The following is a 24,759-nucleotide window of genomic DNA, read 5'->3' as shown; positions in this document are numbered from 1 at the left end:
CTGGCAGCGATGTCAGTACAAAACTAAGACCAAGTCAGTTATAGTGCACCTTGTATATGCCCTAGATTGTTATCCTAGATGGGGCAACATTATAGTCTTGTAGTCTACTAAAATATCTACAAAAACGTTTTTTTCAGTGCACATCTTGTTCTCAAGTATTTCAAGGTGCTCTAAAATGTGATGATGCACTACAAGGAGGAACTGTAAAATAAAGCAATTCTCTAGGAACACACAATTTGGTCAAATGAGGAAGCTGGGTCAGTTTGAAAATGTCCCTTTTAGCAAGTAGGCATTTTCTTGCCTAAACCATTCTATAACTCTGCCTGTTTGAGGATTCGCTGTCTGGGTCAGTATGACAGTTGGGCGATTTGTGCATCCACGCTAGACTGTGAAACAAAGGGAGCTCTGATGTAGTCTGCATATCCTGATGAGCCATCTGTGCTAGAGTGGAGGGAGGAGTGGTTACTTACACCTGAATGGGCTGTGCCTGCCCTCTCACAATGCAGTCTCCCATCCCCTGGTGTGTGTCTTGGCCCTGGCCTGGGCAAGGCAGGATCTTCTGAACATCAGAGATTTTTCCTTTGAATTATGGCTACTTCAGAGGCAGAAATGGGTATAAGTATTGGACCCAAAACCCCTAGAAATTAGATCATTTCTGGAATCAAGAGGAACGTCTGCAAGGAAAAGAGCTGAAGAGCTGAGGAGAAGTACTGACCTGGCCTGTGACTGTGGTTTGTTGGGTTATCCTGCAGTTACTGTTTCCGCCTGTGTAAGGGGACAAAGACTGGACTTTGTGGTATATTCCTGCTTAAGAAGAACCTCCAAGGGCTTGGGCTGAGTTTGTCCCTGTTCTGAAGTCCCAGGGCCATCAAAGACTTTCTTTGCCAGCACCTGTACTCTCTGCTGAGACTCCTGCCCTGCCAAGTGGTGCCTAATCCAGTCCCTGAGCCCTTGAAAGGAGAAACTGGTGAAAACTCAAGAAAAAAACAAGTAAACTGACTTCGGATGACTCTGGACCACGCTACTGCTGAATCCCATGACGCCACCTGCAACAAAAGCCGTGGTTCTCGCTGGAGTGCAACAATCCCGCAGGCCTGACACCACTGCAGCCCTGCCGAAGTCCGCGACTCCAAAGAAGTCGCTGCAGCATGCTGTGACTGTCAGATATCGACTCCACCTGAAGTGCGCGGATTCAACGCTTTGCACCAACACCGCCTCAGCTCCACCGCTCCGCAGCAAGGCCACAACGCCTCTTTGTGATGCCTCTGTTCCTTTGCTCCGCAGCACTGGAACCAATGCTGCCCTGGATCCAGCGATGCCACGATCCCCAAAATTGGCGCCAGATTGTTGGGAAGGACTCCGTCATGACGTCTTGATATTACTCAATCAAAGCATTTGTGTTTCTAAGCACTATTTTTGTGTTTAATCTTTAAAAATTCATAACTCGACTTGTGTATGTTGGAATTTTGTCATTTGGTCTTGTTTTGTTCAGATAAATATTACCTATGTTGCTTAACTGGTGTGGTGTCCCTTTTGTAGTGTTTTCACTGTATTACTGTGTGTGTTGTTACAAATACTTTACACATTGTCTCTGAAGGTAAGCCTGCCTGCCTGCTCATGCCAAGCAACCAACGACGCCATTTCTAACATGCACAAACAACACCCACACACAACCACAACTACATACATCATGACAACCACACAACACTCACCTGAATGTTGCAGCAGCAACACAACACACAACACAACATATACAACATCAATGCCATTTGCAAGTGGCATACATACTGACACAACCACATCACCCACTCCAGCTCCCTCCACCTCACCCAGCCAATCTCATTGCATCACACAAACATGTATGTACTGGCCCACACAACTCGAAGCACAACATTCCAGGTACAGGACCATTGCAGTGTGTATACATGGACACAGTTGACAGGTTTGATTGTGCTGTCATTGTGGTGCCAGCATTCTTGTATCTGTGTGATATGTGTTATGTACTTGTATGTCCCCATCCGTGTCTGATACAATTGTCTCCCTGACATATGCATGCCACAGTAATTTAAAAAAATGTATGTGATGTACATGTCTGCAGTGGTCCCGAGCTCATTTGCAGTGCCCCTCCATGTACACAGCCAATGTGAGTTCCTAACCTTTGTGTCCAGTGATGGGGGGGTTGCGTTTTCTCCATCGTCCAGTGACAGGAGCGATAGAGCATGTTGTCCAGTCGTGTCCAGCTCGAAACTGAGGTGCAATGAAGAAAAAAGGTGAGTTTTTACCCCTGGTCCCCTACAATCCACCAAGTCAGAAATGGAGGTCGGAGCACCACATTTTGCTTAGTCGTTAGGCATATCCAAATCTGCAGGGTGGTGAGTGTGACAGGAGTCCCACCGTCAACCACTATTGCCTATAGTGCCGTCGCGGAATATGGGAATCCTTGGTGGAGATGCGGGACTCAGGTGGGTTAAAGGTTATGGGACTGACAACATCTAAATTGGGTGAATGGGCCACAAAGCCAGCAGAAGGGGTTTCCATTGAAAAAGTGGCTGCGGACTCATCACCGCCAACACGTAAATCAGGCCCTACATTTGTTGCTCAATTTTTTTAAGAGAGACAGTATTGAGGCAGCTCTGAGGTTAGGCTTTAAATATATTTGATTTGACTTTTAACCTGTTTTTAACTTTAACCGCATGTTTCTACCATCTTATTTTTGCACTCGTTGCTCCTCCGAACTAGTTTGAGACAATGGTCTTGCCGTGCATTACTTCAAATTGTATTGGTGAGGGGGAACCAATCGGGAGGTGTGGAGCGGAGTCAGTTAGAGCTCTGTGCCTCAGAAATGGGGATTGCGGGGTCAAAGGCAAGCCCGTATGTGCACTTCCAAGTCCAACTGGGGCCAGGGGCCGGGAACCCTGGTCCACCTCAGATAAAAAGACTGGAATATTCTTCTAATCAATTATGGGCACTTCAGTCTGCCCCCCCCCCCTGCAAGCTATTAAATCTTGATGTGAGTCTGCCTATATGTGACTTCTGAGACATATTTTCCCCACTAGGTGATCCAACTATTTGAGAAATAGCTGCATTGACCTTGGTGATGAAATATCACATCAGGTGATCAGTGGTATGACTGCATTTAACTTTTTTAATATCAACTGTCCATCTCTTCCTAAGCACCAACAGCATATTTTCAATTTGCTATGGGATCACAACCCTGATACCCTGTTACTAACTGAGGCATGGCTGCAGGTTAACTCTAGGCCAGATTTGATTGCTTCATTATCTCCTGGCTATGCTATGGTCAGAAGAGATAGGCAGGATAGTCCTGGGGGCGTTGGCTATTATTTTCATGAAAGTATATGCATGTAAGATAGAAAACCTTCCCCTTCCCACATGTGAAACTCTACTAATTTCCATTTGTCCTACTCCAAAGTTTACACTATCTGGAGCTTTAGTCTATCGAACTCCTGGCTATGCAGGATATAGGTGTGCACCGACTCCTGACTTACTTGACCCCTATGTCTTGAAATTATCTAATTTCATACTGCTGGGTGACCTCAATATTCATTTGCAGTTTAAGATGTGGACTTATTGAAGATCTGGGGGTTCTTAATTTGACCCTCCACAATAATGCTCCTACTCATAGGGCTAGACATCTTCTTGACCCTATTTTTGCTAATGTAAAGAGCCTGTCTACAGACCCTCCTTTTCCTTTACATTGGTCGGATCATCTAGCTGCTCCATTCTCTATTAAAACGTCCAAGCCCCCACTGGCAGAACTGACTAAATCAACTTCTACATTTACAGACCGCCCAAAGCTGAATGCCTTAGAAGCCACATTGCTGCTTAAGTCTAATTCGTCTACTAGATCCTTTCCCCCAGCTCCTTGGTTTGATGATTCTCTACGGCTGGAAAAGAAATGCTTTAAGGAGTTGAAAAGAAGGTGGAGACGGTCCTACAAAAGGGAAGCCAAAGCCACTTACAAGCAAGCTATAAATGAGTATCATGGGCTCTGTAGGAAAGCACATGCACAATTTTCCTCTAATAGAATCAGTAATGCTCAGGACTATGTTAAAACCCTCTTTAAAGTGATGAAAGAACTTTCAGACGCTGATACAGTAGCCCCAGTGCCTTTGCTCTCGCATACACAGTGTAAAGAGGTAGCCATCTTGTTTATTAAAAAAGTGGCAGACATCAGCGCCAAACTTTTTAATGATCTTAAGGGTAATCTTGCCAGATCCCGTGGTTTCTGACGGTTTTGCCATATCCTCTTATGAGGAGCATGATAGCAGACCTTTCCTCTACTTTAAAATCATGGTCCCTGCTGGATAGCTCTACCTTACAGACAATTTTATAACCTATTAAATCTGGCTTAACACTTGATCCTCTACCTCCTGTCAAACTTGATCAAATGTGTCCAATGTTATTACAGACAATCATTAATCTCCCCAATTCTTCTTTTCAGGAGGGCAGTGTTCCTGTGAGCTGGAAGTATGCTATGGTTCTCCTGCTTATAAAAAATCAAGTTTGGACCCTACCATCTGGTCTAACTTCCACCCTATCTTCCTGCTGCCTTGTTTCTCAAAGGTTTTGAAGAAAGATGTGAACATGTGCCTGACATCTTATGTTGACTCTCAAAGCTTACTGCATTCTGCGCAGTCTGGTTTTGGGAACGGACATGGCACGGAATCCGCTCTTTTGGGAGTCACTGCCCATCTTAGGTGTCTTCTGGATGAAGGTGGCACAGATGCCCTCATTTTATTAGCTCTTACCTCAGCTTTTGATACTGTGTCCCATTCCATCTTGGTTGAGAGACTGGTGGTGTTAAGGATCAAAGGAACCCGTTTGGCCTGGATAACATCTTCTTTAAAGGATCGGTTGTTTCTGTTTTTTTCAGGTAACACCAGGTCTGAGACGCAGTCCCTGACTTCTGGTGTCCCGCAAGGTTCTGTATTTAGCCCTATGCTGTTTAATATCTACATCCGTCCTTTAGAAGACGTGGTGTAGAGTTGCAGACTGACCCTCTTTTCTTATGTGGATGACACATAAATCATCTTTTATTTGTCATACGTGCAGGATCAAGGACCTTCGGATCTCAGCCTGGGTTTGAGTTGCATTGCCACTTGGATGAACAAGAACACTCTCAAGCTAAATGGTGAAAAGACCAAAGTCATGATTCTGGCCAAGAATCCTCAACTCTGGGGCCTGCAACATTGACCGCCTTCCTTAGGGACTTTTCCTGCCTCATCCGCTAAGGTCAAGAATCTGGATTTTATATTAGACCAAAATATTTTAATGAAGCCACAGGTCATGAATGTAACTGATGTGTGCTTCGCTGTCCTGAAGTGGCGAAAAAAAGATCTGGATGATTCCGGGGTCAGTTCAAAGGACAGTGATCCAAGCCCTAATCTTGTCCAGACAATAGTATGGAAATGTCCTTTATCTAGGCATAGACAAGCTTCCATTCACAGCCTTCAGACAGTCCAGAATGTGGAAGCGAGACTGCTGTACTGACTGCCAAAGCAGGCTTCGATCTCCTAACTTTTCTATGAGCTCCAACGGCTCCCAGTTACAAAACGAATCCAATTTAAAGAAATATGTTACATTTTTAAAGCCAGAGCAGGTACAGGTTCTCAATTCATACAGAATACATATAGAATCTGATGCGGTTCTATCAGCCCACCAGCAGGTTAAGATCCCATCATCAGACTTTGTGCTTCGTCCCCAGGTAACACTTAGCTTGCAGGGGAGATGCTCTTTTGCTATCCTGGACCCTTACCTGTGGAACTCTCTCCCGGTGACTCTCAGAAACGGTACATCTCTTTTGGAATTCCACAAATGCTTGAAGACAGAGCTGTTTTAAATTGGCTGTCTGTTCTGTTCTCTCTTTCCCAGCGCCGGGAAACCCTATTGGGGTAGCTGCTCACGTTACAAGATGTATAAATAAATAAATAAATAAATAAATACATACATAAAGAACGAAATTGTGCTGGAAAGTGCACGATTTCACACCAGGGTATAAAAATGGTCTCAGAAAGTAAACGTCCCAAAAACCCAGTGGAAAAGACAAACTTGCTGGCTCCGCTCACTCCAAATTTCAATAATTGTCCTTACGTGCCACCACTTTCAAATTCCAACAGCTGTGACTGTACTAATGTGCTCAAATAGTGCCCTGCGCTTGTTTCCTTAGTCACTTCCCGGAATTGACACTTTTCACCAGGTAGAGAGAGCTAATGTGCCTAGAAGTGATGGGTTTCCGCTTTGATCTTAGGGAGGCTGAGACCGTGAAGCACGTCAGCTGTGATGCGTTAGTTGAATTGTTTAGATGTCTTTTGCATGCCATAGGAGTCAGCGCTCTGGAACTGTTTGCGTTGCAAATGTTCAATTGACGGGATCTACTTTGTATGATGAAGAAACTAACAATGATGAACTGCAACTTTTCTTCTTGTCATTCTGACATCTTAAAAAAACAAGCATTTGCAATGCAACGGGTCTCGCGTTTGCTCGTGTTAGAGCTGATAGCTTTGTAAACTCCTAACCCGACTTTTCACTGGTAATGAAACCTATCGTCAAAAGTGCATTTATGTACTAACCGGAAAAAGTGCAATTAACTGTGTAACAGGGACGATATTATGTAAAGTGCTCGACTTCTGCCAAGCGAGATCGCGCTGGGAAAATAGAGAAAATGTAGTCCACGAGCCGGATGGAAAACAGTGAGCCTCGCATGTTTTCTGTACTTGGTCGATGCACTCGAGGAGGGCTATCCACCGGAAAATGTATGATGTATGCATGACAGACACTGACGTGACGTGGACGGGGCTCCGAGCCCTTTTTAATAACTAAAGCGTCTCGCTTAGAGAAACGCATGCGCAAGCACATGCGACGCAGGCTTGACCCGAAAAAGTACGCCCAATGATACATAAATAAATGTTTCTTGACACTATGTACATTGTCTCGCGATTCAGAATGACACACAACATATATACTGAACTTGTATGGTTCTCCTCTGAGCATTTTCTTTTTGTTTGAACAAGTCACACTTGTGGGTATCTGGTGTCTCAGTTGTGCACCATACATGCCAAGAACGTACCTACCCCTTAAATTGTGTGTAAAACATAATTTGTGTTCTGGTTTCTATTAGACCAAGTCTTTCCTTCCAGTTCCCCCTCTTAATGCCCTTTCCATTTAACTCTCCACAAAGGACAAGCACTAGAAAACAATTCCAGTCCCCTCCTAAACTCATATTTCTCTCTAGCCTTCACACAGTTCTTCAGCAATCTAAGAAAACATATTTACACTGATTCCTTGTGTGCTTTGTCTTTGCCGCCTGAGATTCCCCTACCTTCTTCACCTCTAAAACGAAACAGCTTTGTACTTCCTCCTCAACATAGCTACCAGATCCCCTGTTACACATCTCTAGTGTTTTCTCAGTCCTGCCTCACAAATCCAATTTATTTTTCTCATTTTAAAGTAGCTCAGGGTTCGAACGGCCTTCAGTTGTGAACCAATCCTACCCCTCCAGCCATCCACTCCTTTTATAACACTACACAACTCATTTAAATCGGTGGTGTACACACTTGCAAAATATTTCTCTTGCATATTTCTCACAATTTCCTCAAATACTACGATTACATACCTGTAATTATTTTGCATGTGGACTTTCAAGTTAAACTCATGATTTCAGCCTAAATTGTTACATTAAAAAAAGTTAGCAACCAACTAATGTCAGAGTTAGAGAAAAATGGTTTTAAACCTAACTCTTAAGAAAATGTCACATGCACTTCTAATGGCAGCTACCATCCATGAAAAAATATTGGCAGTTTGCAGGCGAAAACTAAGCCAGAATATAAACATACAAAAGGCAGGCAATTGTGGGAACTGCATAAAGGTCAATACGGGAGTTAGGCAACGCTTTGCACAGTCTAAACTTTCATCTTTCCTACTTTTCAACATCTGATAGCGCGTCCAGTCTTTATAAATTACTTGTACTTGGACACGCTGGAGGTCAGTGAACCTTTTAGCCGAGTTGGGCTCTCCTCATCCAAGAATAGTCGGATCACTCGAATCAATAATATATAACCATTGAAATCAATACCCAATACTTAATCAATAGATCAATCAACACATTAGAAATCAATAACAATCAGTATTTTGACACACCATGACCTTTCAGTCATGAATAACCACACCAGTTTATTAAAAGTTAATGAGTTTATTTCCCTATATTAACAAAGCTAGCATGATATAAGTGAGTCTCAAAATCAAATGATATATGTATATGAACATTACTAGCTGTCCATAGTGGCGGAAGAAACGCAATCTACACAAAATCTGGATTATAATGCACTCGGTTATGGCAATGCAAATCACTAATATAAGCAATTGAATTTGACTAATTTCATACATCGGTCAGCATACCAAGATTTCAATTTAGCATGGTGCATCGAGTGAATACCTCAACTAACCTCTAATTAGCATTGGCATGTGGGGCTTCATGCAAAACGAATTTAGTCAACACAAATTTAGAAAACTTCTAGCTTGGGCCCTATCAAAATAGCAGTTGGTACCTAGGAAGGAAAACACAATGCATAATACAATTATCCTTTCATATTTACTAAATACAATCAGCATTCAAGAAAAGTCTTCGTCCTTCAGGTACCGGTTCGACCAGCATGGGGCAGATTTCAAGGGGGGCAAAGTTAAGGGCAAGTTTCCTTGCAGCAGCAAGGAGAATGGGACAAAAGTTACTGTATGGGCAGGACGGGGCAAAATTAAAGTTAAAGTCTCTAGGTTGAGAATTCTCAAAGTCTCTTTCTCTGGAATAGAGAAAAGGGCATCAAGATGTCGTCTAAGATGGCTTCTTGAATCAGGCTTCAAAATGGCATCAAAGAAAATGGCTGACTTCTCTTTGTCTGGTGGGTTTAAGTAAGAAACATTCCAAATTCTTCAGGGTCTTCCATTGGAGGGTTCATAGGGTGGCTTCAATTTGACCAATGAATAGTGTCTTTCTCCTAGTACTCATTTATGCATAAGGTGTCCTTGGAGCCTTGGAACACAAGTTGCAACAAAGTTGGCCAATTATTTCGGTATCAGTGCTTTTATTGACCGCACCTGCTGAAACTGACCTTGCTTAAAAATGATGAAAACAGCCTAGCATGAAACCTTGAGATAAGTGTATTAGTCATCTCTACTGGAAAAATACAACTTTAAAGTAAAATAGTATGTCTCTGTTAATACAAGTGAAAACCACGCTGTTAAAATTTGAGACCAGGCAACTAGGCCAAAGCCTCTGCTATATTTAAGCTAAGCATATAACAGTTTTGACAAGAAAATCATAGAATACATTTGCAATTATGACGGACTACTACATTGTCAATTCTTCATGATTAATTAAGCCCGTTTATAATAATGGCGAACTACTCCGTGGGCACAATTTCTCATGTACATTATTTTTCTTTGCTAAAATCACACTACCTTATACGATTTTGGTTACATGATATATGAATATTTGTTAGTCCTTCTTTTTCTGCGTCATCAATCCTTCCTCTGATGACTAATTATGTCATCACATCAAATCTTTCCACACATTTTATTCCATTAAAATTCTGTTTTAGTAATTTGGCACTTCAGTCAATTCCCTCTTCCTTTTGGTTCCCTTTGATTTTTCTCTGTATATTTCTACCATTTTATTTTGTTCTTTCTCTTCTCCTTTTGTTTCTTGTTTTCAATATTTTAATAGCTTTCCATATTCCCCAAATACCTAATAAACAAATTAATGTTATTAATATTCCTTTTACTATTTTCAGTAATAGGCCGTTCCAAATGTTGCTGAGCCAATTTCCCACAGAAGCAAATCCTTTTCCAACCTTCTCCCATACTCCTGGTTCTTTCAATTCCTTCAAGTCTGTACTTTCGTTAGTTAAATTTGTAAGCATTTTCCTAATTTGCCCACTGTTGTCTGGAATATAAGAACAACAGTGACGGGCGCTAAGCATTTTGCAAACGCCGCCATCCTTTGCTAAAAGAATGTCTAAAGCAAGCCGATTTTGAAGAGTCATAGCTCTTTCTACAGTAAGTTCAGCATCCATCAGGATTATAGCTCCTGAGAACTTTGTCAACATGTTATCCACAATAGTAGACAACTTTCGTATTTTAATTGAATTCAATATGACTCCTACTGAAGGAATCATTGCTCCAAATATATCTCCTACCACACCAGAAGCTGTCTCCCTTTTCTGAACATGATGTGATTCAGACAGCTTTGGAAAATCCTTTAAGTCGTCCAATTGATAAATCTTTGGAAATACTATTCCCAAATAACATCTCCCATACCATCCCTTTGGAAGATGATAATAGGCGTTAAGTCCACACATATAATGTAACCCTGGGATAACTGGGTCTAGGCCATTTAACATGAACGTCCATTTAGCTTGAAACAAAAACGTATGTTTACATTCACTCGTTCCCACAAAGATTGTGTCATAATATGATTTAGGTCTATATACACACAGCCTCCCTACGTGTATTGCATCTAAAGCTAGTTTCCCTTGTGTCTTTATCGCGGCAAAAGTATAGTTATCTACAGATGTCCTTTTGTGTAATTCCCTTTCTAATTTCTCCTTCCCCACCTTCCTCCTATCATCAGTGTGATCTAAAAAACATTTTCTCTAGCGGTGAAAGCAAGCATGTAAGGTTTTCTCTGTGAGCGTAAGCTGTATGAAAAGGTGACAATGGCTCAAAGAAACCCCTAATTAACTTTATATAAAATCTCTTGCTACTTTACTCAGGTACTCAATTATGGGATATGTGCAAATACAACATCATGATTGGAATTAAAGTAGTGAATATACTCCTGGCCATAAAATCTGGTCATTAATAAACTACATGAAATTCCATACGTAAGAGGCATGCTATGATATGTGACTCCTTCTTTTACCGAGGTAGGTATTTGTGTGCACACATAACAATATTTTGCATCCATTGTCTCAACATACTCATTCAGCAAGCAATAAAAAACGTTAGAGGATAATTCTTTCTTGTTGTGTAAATACTTCTCGTCTTGTCCGAGTTTCTGTAAAGGAGTTAATTCAGTAGTAGGTTTAGAAGTAGAAGCATAATTCGCGTCTCTTTCATTCTTTCCATGCATTCCAAGAACTATTGCTATAATTATTAGTACTCATGTAGTTATTAGACCTATACACACGTATTTACAACATTTCATTTTGTGTCCTTTTGTAGTGTAGCCTGTCATGATCTATATAGAATCAGAAAGTTGAAGACACTTTATCAAATCAGGTTTGCAGATACATATAAAGCTGAACGAGTTAATGCTCACACTGTTTTCTTTCAGCAGCTTAGTCTTTTATCGGTTTAGCAGCTTTTGTCTCAAGATCGGTTTCAAAGTCAATCAAGTTAGCAATGTCTTATCCAGTTCAAAAGTCAATCAGGTTATCAATGTCTTATTCGGTAATGTCCATGAAATTTCACTTTTCAGGTACCAAAGTGTTGTTCTGCTTCTTCATTCTCAAGACTGAGAGATAGGAATTCGTCTGACCAATCGTTAGTGGCTATGTATGCCCACTCCGGACCAGAATATCTTCTGCTCGGTATTCTTTTCCTTTTCAGTTTTGCATCTCCTTTTGATTCTCTCTCGCTGGTGCCTTGGCTGGGTCTTTCTCTTCACTTGGTGCTGTTATTGCGACAGACACTTCTTTTCTTTTCTCTTTCAACTTTGGCCCTTCACTTCGTTTAATATTTCTTTAGTCCTCAATTTCACTGGCGATATGCTTTGTCTCCATTTCGCGCTGTTTTCACCTGATGGACCTGCAACCGGTTCTGGAAGAGTCTGAACAATTTCACTCTGTCCTGTTTTGTCTTCTCCCCCTAGGAGGTCAATCAGGTTTTCTTTTTCTTTTCCTGTATCGTCTGCTTCTGGGAAAGCCCTCCTCTGATCAGGCTCTCCTGCTCCTTCACCTGTCGCAGGCTCTTTGTCACCTTAGGGATCTTCGTCACTTCCTGAGGCTTCTCCTTGGTCCTCCTCAAATGGATCAGCTGTTTCTTCCTCAGAAAATATTTCTCCTTCCTCTATTTCTGCTTGTTCGCCTCCAGGTTCTCTTTGTCCTGTCTCGGTGCCTGGTACTCTCTTGTCAGTCGCAGGTGATTTCAGCGCTTCAACTTCCTCTTCTGTGGGGCACGTCACCCTTTTCGTGTGACTGGCGTGAATCCAGTTGGGAACTCCCGCACATTTCACAGCGGTGGTAGTTGTCAGAATCACTAGGAAAGGTCCTTTCCAACGGGGTTCCAGACACGACTTCCTCACGTGTTTCTTTACCACAACCCAGTCACCTGCCTTCAGGGCGTGTCCTGGACCATGGATCGGTGGCAAGGTGGTTGCCTCCACCTGGTGAGAAAAAGAGCGGACCACATCAGCCAGACCTTTGCAGTAGTCCAATACCATATCATCGGTAATATTTACAAGTGCATTTGCAGGGACTGCTGGGAGTCTCATGGCTCTGCCCATGAGGATCTCATGCGGTGACAGTCCAGTTTTTCTATCAGGTGTGTTTCTCATTGACATTAACACCAAGGGCAATGCAACAGGCCATTTCAAGTTTGTTGATGCACATATTTTCGCCATCCTCGATTTCAATGTGCCATTCATTTGCTCCACTAGTCCTGATGCTTCAGGGCGGTAGCTACAATGCAATTATTGTTCAATGTTCAATGCTGCACACAGTAATTTGATTACTTCGTTATTGAAGTGACTTCCCCTATCTGATTCTAAAGAGATCGGGAATCCGAAACGTGGTATTAGTTCTCTCAGGAGTAGTTTTGCAACTGTAAGACTGTCAATTCTTCAACTGTATCTACAACCTTTAGGGCAAAGGCTTCACTTGGTTCAAGTTCTGGCTCATTTATTAAGTTCCATTCGTCTCTGAGCAATATACAGTTCAATGCGCAAAACCTTGCGACCTGATCTGCATATCCATTTCCCAAAGAAACAAAGGGGGTCATTCTGACCCTGGCGGTCCATGACCGCCATGGCGGAGGGCGGCGGAAGCACTGCCAACAGGCTGGCGGTGCTTCCTGGGCGATTCTGACCGCGGCGGTAAAACCGCGGTCAGAAAAGGGGAGCCGGCGGTTTCCCACCGGTTTCCCGCTGGCCCAGGGAATCCGCCATGGCGGCGCTGCTTGCAGCACCGCCATGGGGATTCCGACCGCCTTCCCGCCAGCCTGTTTCTGGCGGTGTCCACCGCCAGAACCAGGATGGCGGGAACGGGTGCCGTGGGGCCCCTGGGGGCCCCTGCACTGCCCATGCCACTGGCATGGGCAGTGCAGGGGCCCCCTAACAGAGCCCCACAAAGATTTTCACTGTCTGCTTAGCAGACAGTGAAAATCGCAACGGGTGCCACTGCACCCGTCGCACCCCTGCAACTCCGCCGGCTCCATTCCGAGCCGGCTTCATTGTTGAAGGGGCTTTCCCGCTGGGCCGGCCGGCGGTCTTCTGGCAGTCGCCCGCCGGCCCAGCGGGAAAGCCGGAATGGCCGCCGCGGTCTTTTGACCGCGTAGCGGTCTTTCGGCGGGAACCGTTTGGCGGGCGGCGACCGCCGACCGCCGCGGTCAGAATGACCGCCAAAGTCTTGTGATTTTGAGTGTGCACTGCATTTTACCACTGCTACTTCCCCTGGTAACTGGATGGCGTGAAACAATTCTCTTATTCTTTCACCATTCTTCACTGGTGATCCTGAAGAGGTCATGAATCCTCTCTGTGACCACAATTGTCCAAAATCATGCACTATTCCAAATCCGTACTGGCTATCAGTGTAAATGGTGACTTTCATTAATGCGGAAAGTTGGCAGGCTCTAGTAAGGGCTACTAGTTCCGCTACCTGTGCAGAGTAAACTCCCTGAAGCCAAGATGCTTCCAGAACACCTGTTATTGTACATACAGCATATCCTGCTTTCAATATTCCTAGTGCATCTCTTAAACATGAACCATCAACAAAAATAACTTGATTGTTTTCTTCCAATCGGGTGTCTTTGATATCAGGTCTTGGTTTTGTACAAAATTCAGTCACCTGAAGACAGTCAATGTCTTCAGCGTTCTCAATTTCGACATTTTCACTGGGGAACAAGGTTGCTGGATTCAACGTAGTGCACCTTTTCAGCTGCACATTGGGTGAACCCAAAATTATTGTCTCATACCTTGTAAGCCTAGCACCAGTCATGTGCTGTGTTCGGGAACGTGTCAAAAGTATTTCGACTGAGTGAGGGACCATAACTGTTAAAGGATGTCCCATCACTATTCCTTCACTCTGATTTAGGCTTATACCAACTGCTGCTACAGCATGCAGGCATCCTGGCAAGGCTGCTGCGACTGGATCCAAAGTAGCTGAAAAATATGCTACTGGTCTGTTTACGCCACCATGGGCTTGAGTCGAGACAGACAAGGAACATGCATCACGTTCATGACAAAACAATGTGAAAGGCTTTGTGTAATAAGGCATACCTAAAGCTGGAGCTCTGCACATGCATTCCTTTAATTCAATAAAAGCATCCATCTCATCTCTTTTCAGCACTATTTCATCCAGCGCATCTTTCTGGGTCAGTTTCAATAAAGGTTTTGCTAGATTTGAGAAATTGGGAATCCATTGGCGACAGTAGCTCACCATTCCCAAAAACTTTCTCACCTCTTTTCTTGTTTTGGGTGGACTCATTTGAAGTACACTTATTATTCTTTCTTTCATGATTCTTCTCGACCCTTTTTCTATTTGGCGACCCAAATATTTCACTTTCTTCTGGCAGAATTGTAATTTCGAAGGGGACACTTTGTGTCCATTTCTTCCCAAATGGTTCAACAGAGCAATAGTGTCAACTATACAGTCATTTTCTGTCTTGGATGTGATCAGTAAATCGTCAACATACTGTACCAAGGTTGATTCAAAGGGTAATTCCAACGATTCCAAATCTTTCTTCAGAATCTGATTGCAAATTGATGGTGACTCCGAAAACCCTTGAGGAATTCGACACCAACTGTAGACTCTGTCCAGGAATTTGAAACAAAAGAGAAATTGGCTGTCCTCATGAAGAGGCACAGAAAAGAACGCTTGTGACAAGCCGATGACTGAGAACCACTCTGCATCACATGGAATTTGAAACATTATCACAGCTGGATTTGGCACCACGGGACAGCATTTGACTATTATGTCATTTATTTTTCTCAAATCCTGAACAATTCGGACTTTTCCACTCGGTTTTATTAATCCCATGATTGGTGAATTACATGGACTACTTAGCACTTCTTTCAGTACTCCCTGTTTCACAAACTCATCAATGAGTTGGGCGCCTTTCATGAGGGTGTCTTGCGACATGTGGTATTGTGGTGTCTGGGGAAAATTTACATTGGGTTTTACGGTCACTTTCACTGGTTCTACTCCTTTGACCAATCCTACCTCTTTCCCTGTCATATCCCACACTTCCTTTTCAACTGTTTCCTGTAACTCAGCAGGAATATCTGCTTCAGTGAGCATAGGATAAAGAGTAATCAAGGGATACTCTTCATCAACAGTTTCCACTTCGTCCCCTCCTAAACTGTCCTCTTCTTCCTCATCACTGTTTGTCTGAATTTGAATTCCCTCATTTGAGCACATAATCGAGCATCCCAATTTACACAATAAATCTCTCCCTAATAGGGATATCGGACTTGAGTCACACACCACAAATTTATGTGACCCTTGAAAGTTATCAATTTTGACTTGCCCTGGATCTGTAATTGGGTTTGTCAGATACCTATTTGCTACTCCCACTACTTGAACTGTTCTCCCTGAAAGTGGCAAATTCGGTACTTCGATGCTTCTGACTGTAGAGCGTGTAGCTCCGGTGTCAACCAAGAACGAAACACTGTGACCCATAACTCTTCCTTCCACATACGGACCCTTTTGGTCAACTTCCAAAGATGCTGCAAGCATACAATTTCCCTCCTCATCTGAACTTTCACTCTCCCACACATCGTTTATTCCATTCTCACTGTGTAACGGGAATTGGTGTACTGTGTCGTTTTGATTCATTCCTTGACCCGTGACCTGTTGAGGAAGCATTACTTGTTGCTGATTCATTGGTGCTAAGGGTATTTGCATTTGCTGATTAGGTACCATAGGAAACTGCTGTTGCATTGGCTGCAACTGTGCCATCTGTACACGGGGCATTTGCACTTGCTGTGTTTGTACGGGTTGTAAACCCTGCATCTGATTCACATTATTTTGAAAATGTGGATTTGGACCTCTCATTTTCGGTCTGCCCATATTCTGAAATGAATTGACATCATTGTTTTGCTGACCTACACCTTCCTGCACCATCATTGGGCACTCCTGTTTCCAATGCCCGACGATTCCGCACGTGTGACATGGCATCACCTTCTTCATTGCCTGTATACCATTTGGAATCACAACAGTATTTAAATCAGGACCATTATTCACAAAACCTCCTTGGCCTCTGCCTCTCATCTGTGGCTGAAACATAGCATTTCCCTGCTGTTGCTGCTGCGGCAACTGTTGTTGAAAACCTTGCAAACCTTGCAAACCTGTCTGAGCTGCTCTATGCTGCATCACCATCACCTTTTCGTTCAACTTTTTCTGCTTCGTCTCAATCTCATCACTGCAGTATTTTGCATAATTCAACACCTCATCGATCGACTTTAACTGCCAACAAATCAAATGCATTTTAATCATCTGGCTAACCTCGGGTCTCAACCCTTCCACAAATCTGAACACAAAATGGAGCATGTCCTTTGGCTCAATCGTTTCCGTGCCACTGTAATTTTTAAATGCTTTCAACAATCTCCCATAGTACGCATGTATTGACTCTTTAACTTCTTTTGCTGTTCTGTCAATTCTCTGCCAATCCACATTTTTTTCGACGCAACCTTTGTTTTCAAATGCTCAATCACCTTATGGTATAAAATCATTACCGTAGGTGATGGTGCACCTGTCTCCCTATCTCTTTCTGGTTCACTTGTTGGCCAACCTACAGCCCTTTTACAATCTTCCCACAGATCTGCCGGAACCACAATCTTGAATAAGGTATTCAGGTCTTCCCAAAGACATTTTGCGAGTTTCACAAATCTATCTGTTTGTTGATACCATTCGATCGGTTTCTCTCTTAATTTAGGGAAGTCATCCGTAAAGGATTGAATATCGCACCTGTGCCACGGTACATGTACAAGTTTCCCCCCTGCCGTTTCTCTCATTGGCAACATGGTTATCAGATCATAATTCTGTTGTGCTTTCTCATTCCGATCTGGGGTACTTTCTTTCTTTTTGTCCTTTTTCTTAACACACCTGCTCTCCCATTTGTCTAAACATCTCCAGACCTGTGCGCTTTGCAGTATCTCTTTAAGGTGTGTTTTCATCCCTGCAGATCTCATGTGTTCAAAATCGTTTGTCTCAAAGTCTAACCTGTAACTTCTGCTCAAGTGTTTGGTCTTACCTATATCGATCTTGTTTCTGTCTGCAATTTCTTGTAACTTCTTATGTATGCTGCTTACTTCTCTTGTAATTCTAGGGCACATGTATCTCAGCTCTTCTTCTGTGTATGATTCTAACCTGTTCAAACCCATCGTTTCCTCTACTAGTTCGTCTGCTTCCATGCCCAATCTTATCTTATTCAAATATTCTTCTCCTTTCCCGCTGGGTGTACTCAGTGGAGAGTTCAGGCTGTTCAACCATTGTGTTAACTGTTGCGCGTTCAGTCCCATCAATGTAGCACTTACATCGACTGCTACTGATGGTTTCTGTAACATTTCTGTTTTTGAGGTTAGCGGGCCTACTAGCGGTGGACCTGACCTCACCACAGTTGACGGAGCACAAGCTGGAATTGGGCTGCATTCCAACAAGGACCCAGATCTATTTAGCAGTGTTCCTACTGGAGTTGTTTCTGGAGTATTTTCTATGCATCTCCTTCCTGTCTCATTTTGTGTGATTACCCCTTGGTCGCATACATTCGGCTTTGCCTGTATATACATTGGCACTGGCGGACCTACAGTGATAGGCAAAGATATTGCATCCGGATTCTGTCTGCTCCCCGAATTCTGTGGCATGTTAATCCCCACATTATGGTTCATCATTGCTGGCATGTCTAACTGGTTTTCTGCTATATGAGTGTACCTTGGAACTTCTTGTATCTGCTTTTGAGGCACCAAAATTTGTGTTGATTCAGTCTGAATCAATGTCGGTTTTTGGTAATTCTGTCCTCCCTGCGCCATTAAATTAGGAGTCATTTTCAAATTATGCTCATCATAATAGCGCCTTTGAACCTGTGGCTGGTAATCATTGACAAGTTTCAGTTTAGGCACGTCAGGATATATTCTCTGAACTTGTGGTATTTGTGGTGTAAAAGGCATATCAGAACTGCTTTGCCTCTGTGATATTCTCAAATTCGGTGTTACATTACCCTGTATTGGTTCCAGAAGGGCAGTACTGGTGCTTGGGCCATTTTCACTTTCCACATATGGTGGCGGGCGGTCATTTAGCAATTGCATAATGAACTCCTCATCGTCTGACTCGTCTGACCTTTTCGAATTTCTGTTGTTTTCTCTATCTCTGGACTGACTCCTGTTTGTTTTATAGGTAGCTTTCCTTCCTTCCGTCTCTGCTTCGTCAGTAATTGCTGGAAACAATTTAATTCCCTGCAATACGTCTGATCTCCAAACCTTCTGAGTACTATCCCATCTAGCATCCAATAGTGTCTTTTCTACTTTTCTCACTCTTGTTTCAAATTTCTTCTGTTGTTGCCTTCTAGCTAGTAGCTCCCAAATTGCTAATGCTTCAAATTGTGCTGGTCTTGGAGGTACTTTCATGTCGTATAGTGCGAATCTTAGATTCTCCAAAACTCTTAGATTAAACGACCCATGGATAGGGAACGCTACACTTCCATGCTTTTCTGTTAATTTACACCATTGCTTTAACCAAAGACATGGTGCGACACCCTTTTCTTCAATCACGATGTAAGCTGGTGTACCCTCAGGCGGTGTTTCTTCTCCTACGTTTGCTTTAATATATACATCTCCCCTTAAGGCACTCTTAAATGCTTTGAAAAATTTAATCTTTCCGTCTTTTATTTTCTTTAAAAATTGTAATCAATAAGTGACTTTAATTCCCGGAATACTCTTCGCTTGCCTTTCCCCACCAATTGCGCTTCACGGACTGCGTCCAATCCATGCGCGACCCTTCTCACCAACCAACCTATCCCAGCGCGGCTCCTAGTGACGTCACACCCACACACTGCGGCTGACAAAGTCCTGCGGCTTGTCCTCTTTTATTCAACTTCACTCAAAACTAATTTCCGCAATATATCGCGATCACTAACCAAAAGAAGAAAACAAATCTGTTGGTTTACTACAGGAAGGATAATACGATTGCTTCAGAAACCTTAGGGATTTTTCACTAGCCTCTGCAGTTATTCCATCTTTCTCGGTTTCCCACTTTCGCAAGCAAAATTTGACCCGCAAATTTTACTCTCAACTGATCAATGAACTCTTCTAGTGCACCTTAGAATTCGTCAAATCTCAAAGTCGAAAATTTTCTTTCATTCCTCAATATTCATACTGACTCGTTGACCACGCCCGATCAACCTATCAAACCGAACAGATTACAACATCAATCAAGTGTCTCACACACTTTTCAACATACTCCTGAGTCTCTTGACCTCGCAGGGCCCGTCTCAACATCAACAACCACGTGGACAATTTTTTCCTGCACAAAGCGCTACACACATATGAAGTTCGACGACTTCCCTACTCTCACACTTTGGAGTAACACTCCTCTAAAATTTTGATTGGGGTTCGTAACCCCCTAAAATCCTCACAAACTTCACATTTCATCTGCGGCATGAGCTATGCAAGCGCAAAACCCTAACTTCATTCATACCGTCACTAGAAACGCCAAAAACATTCTCACACCTCCATTCGCAAGCTCCGAGATTCTGGGAAAGTCATTGGGGATTTAGGGCATCATCATCTCTCCAACTTGTTTTATCCAAGAAAATTCTAACTTGAATCGCCTATTGTTCCGATGGGGTCCCAAAGGGCGAAACCATCAATCTCTGCTACCATCTACTGATAGCGCGTCCAGTCTTTATAAATTACTTGTACTTGGACACGCTGGAGGTCGGTGAACCTTTTAGCCGAGTTGGGCTCTCCTCATCCAAGAATAGTCGGATCACTCGAATCAATAATCAATAACCATTGTAATCAATACCCAATACTTAATCAATAGATCAATCGACACATTAGAAATCAATAACAATCAGTATTTTGACACATCATGACCTTTCAGTCATGAATAACCACACCAGTTTATTAAAAGTTAATGAGTTTATTTCCCTATATTAACAAAGCTAGCATGATATAAGTGAGTCTCAAAATCAAATGATATATGTATACGAACATTACTAGCTGTCCATAGCGGCGGAAGAAACGCAATCTACGCAAAATCTGGATTATAATGCACTCGGTTATGGCAATGCAAATCACTAATATAAGCAATTGAATTTGACTAATTTCATACATCGGTCAGCATAACAAGATTTCAATTTAGCATGGTGCATCGAGTGAATACCTCAACTAACCTCTAATTAGCATTGGCATGTGGGGCTTCATGCAAAACGAATTTAGTCAACACAAATTTAGAAAACTTCTAGCTTCTAGCTCTATTTTGCATAATTCAACACCTCATCGATCGACTTTAACTGCCAACAAATCAAATGCATTTTAATCATCTGGCTAACCTCTGGTCTCAACCCTTCCACAAATCTGAACACAAAATGGAGCATGTCCTTTGGCTCAATCGTTTCCGTGCCACTGTAATTTTTAAATGCTTTCAACAATCTCTCATAGTACGCATGTATTGACTCTTTAACTTCTTTTGCTGTTCTGTCAATTCTCTGCCAATCCACATTATTTTCAACGCAACCTTTGTTTTCAAATGCTCAATCACCTTATGGTATAAAATCATTACCCTAGGTGATGGTGCACCTGTCTCCCTATCTCTTTCTGGTTCACTTGTTGGCCAACCTACAGCCCTTTTACAATCTTCCCACAGATCTTCCGGAACCACAATCTCGAATAAGGTATTCAGGTCTTCCCAAAGACATTTTGCGAGTTTCACAAATCTATCTGTTTGTTGATACCATTCGATCGGTTTCTCTCTTAATTTAGGGAAGTCATCCGTAAAGGATTGAATATCGCACCTGTGCCACGGTACATGTACAAGTTTCCCCCCTGCCGTTTCTCTCATTGGCAACATGGTTATCAGATCATCATTTTGTTGTGCTTTCTCATTCCGATCTGGGGTACTTTCTTTCTTTTTGTCCTTTTTCTTAACACACCTGCTCTCCCATTTGTCTAAACATCTCCAGACCTGTGCGCTTTGCAGTATCTCTTTAAGGTGTGTTTTCATCCCTGCAGATCTCATGTGTTCAAAATCGTTTGTCTCAAAGTCTAACCTGTAACTTCTGCTCAAGTGTTTGGTCTTACCTATATCGATCTTGTTTCTGTCTGCAATTTCTTGTAACTTCTTATGTATGCTGCTTACTTCTCTTGTAATTCTAGGGCACATGTATCTCAGCTCTTCTTCTGTGTATGATTCTAACCTGTTCAAACCCATCGTTCCCTCTACTAGTTTGTCTGCTTCCATGCTCAATCTTATCTTATTCAAATATTCTTCTCCTTTCCCGCTGGGTGTACTCAGTGGAGAGTTCAGGCTGTTCAACCATTGTGTTAACTGTTGCGCGTTCAGTCCCATCAATGTAGCACTTACATCGACTGCTACTGATGGTTTCTGTAACATTTCTGTTTTTGAGGTTAGCGGCACTACTAGCGGTGGACCTGACCTTACCACAGTTGACGGAGCACAAGCTGGAATTGGGCTGAATTCCAACAAGGACCCAAATCTATTTAGCAGTGTTCCTACTGGAGTTGTTTCTGGAGTATTTTCTATGCATCTCCTTCCTGTCTCATTTTGTGTCATTACCCCTTGGTCGCATACATTCGGCTTTGCCTGTATATACATTGGCACTGGCGGACCTACAGTGATAGGCAAAGATATTGCATCCGGATTCTGTCTGCTCCCCGAATTCTGTGGCATGTTAATCCCCACATTATGGTTAATCATTGCTGGCATGTCTAACTGGTTTTCTGCTATATGAGTGTACCTTGGAACTTCTTGTATCTGCTTTTGAGGCACCAAAATTTGTGTTGATTCAGTCTGAATCAATGTCGGTTTTTGGTAATTCTGTCCTCCCTGCGCCATTAAATTAGGAGTCATTTTCAAATTATGCTCATCATAATAGCGCCTTTGAACCTGTGGCTGGTAATCATTGACAAGTTTCAGTTTAGGCACGTCAGGATATATTCTCTGAACTTGTGGTATTTGTGGTGTAAAAGGCATATCAGAACTGCTTTGCCTCTGTGATATTCTCAAATTCGGTGTTACATTACCCTGTATTGGTTCCAGAGGGGCAGTACTGGTGCTTGGGCCATTTTCACTTTCCACATATGGTGGCGGGCGGTCATTTAGCAATTGCATAATGAACTCCTCATCGTCTGACTCGTCTGACCTTTTCGAATTTCTGTTGTTTTCTCTATCTCTGGACTGACTCCTGTTTGTTTTATAGGTAGCTTTCCTTCCTTCTGTCTCTGCTTCGTCAGTAATTGCTGGAAACAATTTAATTCCCTGCAATACGTCTGATCTCCAAACCTTCTGAGTACTATCCGATCAAGCATCCGATAGTGTCTTTTCTACTTTTCTCACTCTTGTTTCAAATTTCTTCTGTTGTTGCCTTCTAGCTAGTAGCTCCCAAATTGCTAATGCTTCAAATTGTGCTGGTCTTGGAGGTACTTTCATGTCGTATAGTGCGAATCTTAGATTCTCCAAAACTCTTAGATTAAACGACCCATGGATAGGGAACGCTACACTTCCATGCTTTTCTGTTAATTTACACCATTGCTTTAACCAAAGACATGGTGCGACACCCTTTTCTTCAATCACGATGTAAGCTGGTGTACCCTCAGGCGGTGTTTCTTCTCCTACGTTTGCTTTAATATATACATCTCCCCTTAAGGCACTCTTAAATGCTTTGAAAAATTTAATCTTTCCGTCTTTTATTTTCTTTAAAAATTGTAATCAATAAGTGACTTTAATTCCCGGAATACTCTTCGCTTGCCTTTCCCCACCAATTGCGCTTCACGGACTGCGTCCAATCCATGCGCGACCCTTCTCACCAACCAACCTATCCCAGCGCGGCTCCTAGTGACGTCACACCCACACACTGCGGCTGACAAAGTCCTGCGGCTTGTCCTCTTTCATTCAACTTCACTCAAAACTAATTTCCGCAATATATCGCGATCACTAACCAAAAGAAGAAAACAAATCTGTTGGTTTACTACAGGAAGGATAATACGATTGCTTCAGAAACCTTAGGGATTTTTCACTAGCCTCTGCAGTTATTCCATCTTTCTCGGTTTCCCACTTTCGCAAGCAAAATGTGACCCGCAAATTTTACTCTCAACTGATCAATGAACTCTTCTAGTGCACCTTAGAATTCGTCAAATCTCAAAGTCGAAAATGTTCTTTCATTCCTCAATATTCATACTGACTCGTTGCCCACGCCCGATCAACCTATCAAACCGAACAGATTACAACATCAATCAAGTGTCTCACACACTTTTCAACATACTCCCGAGTCTCTTGACCTCGCAGGGCCCGTCTCAACATCAACAACCACGTGGACAATTTTTTCCTGCACAAAGCGCTACACACATATGAAGTTCGACGACTTCCCTACTCTCACACTTTGGAGTAACACTCCTCTAAAATTTTGATTGGGGTTCGTAACCCCCTAAAATCCTCACAAACTTCACATTTCATCTGCGGCATGAGCTATGCAAGCGCAAAACCCTAACTTCATTCATACCGTCAATAGAAACGCCAAAAACATTCTCACACCTCCATTCGCAAGCTCCGAGATTCTGGGAAAGTCATTGGGGATTTAGGGCGTCATCATCTCTCCAACTTGTTTTATCCAAGAAAATTCTAACTTGAATCGCCTATTGTTCCGATGGGGTCCCAAAGGGCGAAACCATCAATCTCTGCTACCATCTACTGATAGCGCGTCCAGTCTTTATAAATTACTTGTACTTGGACACGCTGGAGGTCGGTGAACCTTTTAGCCGAGTTGGGCTCTCCTCATCCAAGAATAGTCGGATCACTCGAATCAATAATCAATAACCATTGTAATCAATACCCAATACTTAATCAATAGATCAATCGACACATTAGAAATCAATAACAATCAGTATTTTGACACATCATGACCTTTCAGTCATGAATAACCACACCAGTTTATTAAAAGTTAATGAGTTTATTTCCCTATATTAACAAAGCTAGCATGATATAAGTGAGTCTCAAAATCAAATGATATATGTATACGAACATTACTAGCTGTCCATAGCGGCAGAAGAAACGCTATCTACGCAAAATCTGGATTATAATGCACTCGGTTATGGCAATGCAAATCACTAATATAAGCAATTGAATTTGACTAATTTCATACATCGGTCAGCATAACAAGATTTCAATTTAGCATGGTGCATCGAGTGAATACCTCAACTAACCTCTAATTAGCATTGGCATGTGGGGCTTCATGCAAAACGAATTTAGTCAACACAAATTTAGAAAACTTCTAGCTTGGGCCCTATCAAAATAG

This window comes from Pleurodeles waltl, chromosome 9 (assembly GCF_031143425.1).
Source record: "Pleurodeles waltl isolate 20211129_DDA chromosome 9, aPleWal1.hap1.20221129, whole genome shotgun sequence".
Lineage (NCBI taxonomy): Eukaryota > Metazoa > Chordata > Amphibia > Caudata > Salamandridae > Pleurodeles > Pleurodeles waltl.
This window is presented reverse-complemented; position numbering follows the sequence as displayed.